We start from the raw sequence: 2,224 nt of genomic DNA on the forward strand, positions 1-2,224 counted from the left end.
GAATTCCTTATCAGACATTTCCATGATTTTCACCGAACTGCTTGTGGATGAAAAAGAGTTACTCTTTTCCCTTGGAGGAGAGGTATTTTCTCGTTTTCCCATATTTCTCGTGATCCGGCGGTGATTTCTTGTCATCTGATGGATGTTGTGTATCTTTCAAATTCTTGAAGTTCAGCCTTAATGTTCAGGAGCAAGCAGACAGAGGTGATCTAGAATCTCTTTGCCGTTCTGTTGTGATCACTGGTGCAGCAGATTCAGTAGATAGTGGGGAATATTTTAACACTATTTGTATTTGGATGTTTAGCTACAGTGCTCTTAGATCCGTCTAAAAACACACTGAATGGATATAGTGGGTGGAGAGACAAGGAAAATGAAACAGAGAGAGAAAAACAGCAAAATGAGAAAAAAAGACAAAAAAGTAAAAAAAAAATTAAAAATTTGTATTTACTGTTATTTTTTAAAAAAATAAAATCACAAAATAGAAAACAGCACAGCATAATTACCAGAAGCAATGTGGAAATTTCTGAATGCTTGGCCTCTTCTGCCTCAGTGGGAGGGCCAGAATGATAATTAACAAGATAAAAGGTGGAGCTGAGAGTAAGAAAAAAACTTTGCTTTTAAAAAAAAATGTAAGAAAAAATCTTACAAAAAGAAAAAAGGGAAGACAGAAGCAGGGGGAGACAAGAACCGAGAGACAGAGATAGAAGGCTGGGGATGCAGGGTGGGGGGCTCCCTACCGCTAGCTCATTTGTTGGAGGCTGAATTATCAGTAGAAAATCTTCATTCCCTTAAAAATCTAGTTCACTGGAGCCATGTGGAACCTTCTCCTGAAGGCCCGGCTTCTTCTCTGGCTGTTCATTCTTTAGTTTGCCTGAAACAGTAATTTCTTCAGGGTTTCTTAAAGAGCTGGTTTGGTGTTGGCAAATTCTTTCTGAGAAGATTTTAATCTTTTTTTCCCATATGAAGGATAATCTTGCAGGATATGATAATCTTGGTTGAAGTTGTTTCTCTCCTAACACTTTCAATACATCTTCCTATTCTTTCCTTGCTTGCATTGTTTCTGTTGAGAGGTCCAGTGTTAGCCTGATGGGATGACCTTTGCAAGTCACCTTTGTCTCTTGCCAGTTTTATTATCCTGCCTTTATGTGTGGTCTTTGCCAGTCCAGCTAAGATGCGCCTTGGGCTTAGCCTGATGGGATGACCTTTGCAAGTCACCTTTGTCTCTTGCCAGTTTTATTATCCTGCCTTTATGTGTGGTCTTTGCCAGTCCAGCTAAGATGCGCCTTGGGCGAGATATTCTTGGGTTGATCCTATTTGGGGTCCTTTGCATTTATTAGGTCTGGATGCTTGAGTGACTCTCTAGACTCAGAAAATTTTCTTCCAGGATTTCATGGAGTAGATTTTCCATGTCCTTATTAGTTTCTTTACCTTCTAGGATACCAGTTATTCGAATGTTTGGACATTTAATGGAATCTAATATTTCTCATGTATTATCCACATTGTTTTTGTTGTTATTTTCTCTATTTTTTTTTGGTGTTTTTTTTCTAGGTTAGAGATTTTATCTTCTATGTTGGAAATTCAATATTCAGCCTGGTCTAATCGACTTTTAATATTTTCAAGAGAGGTTTTGATTTCCTATATTACAGATTTCACATCAAATAGTTCCATCTGATACTTTCTTAGAAAGTCCATTTCTTCTTTCATATCGTGGAATGGAAGAGTCCAACCCAGTAAGGCCCCAGGATCTGTCTGAGCCCCCTGACTTTTGAGCTCTGCTTCCGGTCGGATCAACACATTGGCAAGGCTACTGTTGTGCACCCCCCCAACCTTGGAACAAAGCTTGCGTCAGTTAGCATGTCAGCAAGGCTGCTTGCTATTTGCTCCAGAGAATTGAGGCAGCCTCACTGGGAAGTGACCCCCCTCTGACTCCCCAATTTACTACCATGAAAGAATTGCATAGCTCTCCTATACATCCTGAGTATATGATAAAATCTTCCAGGAAGTCCCCGACCGCTCCCCTTTGCTCTGATCACTTACTATTAATTACAATGCTTTATCTCCATGGTCACAATAGAGGGTGGGCTGAAGTTCTTTCTAGGCAGAAGTAATCTTGACCTTTGGAAGGCCCTTAAATTCTTCCTTTCTTTATGTACAATAGGATTAGGCCAAAACTGGCCCAGGACACCTCTGCCCTCTCCAAGTGAAATAGATAAATATATTAGGA

Source organism: Tupaia chinensis, unplaced genomic scaffold (genome assembly GCF_000334495.1).
Source record: "Tupaia chinensis unplaced genomic scaffold, TupChi_1.0 Scaffold000134_1, whole genome shotgun sequence".
Classification (NCBI taxonomy): domain Eukaryota; kingdom Metazoa; phylum Chordata; class Mammalia; order Scandentia; family Tupaiidae; genus Tupaia; species Tupaia belangeri.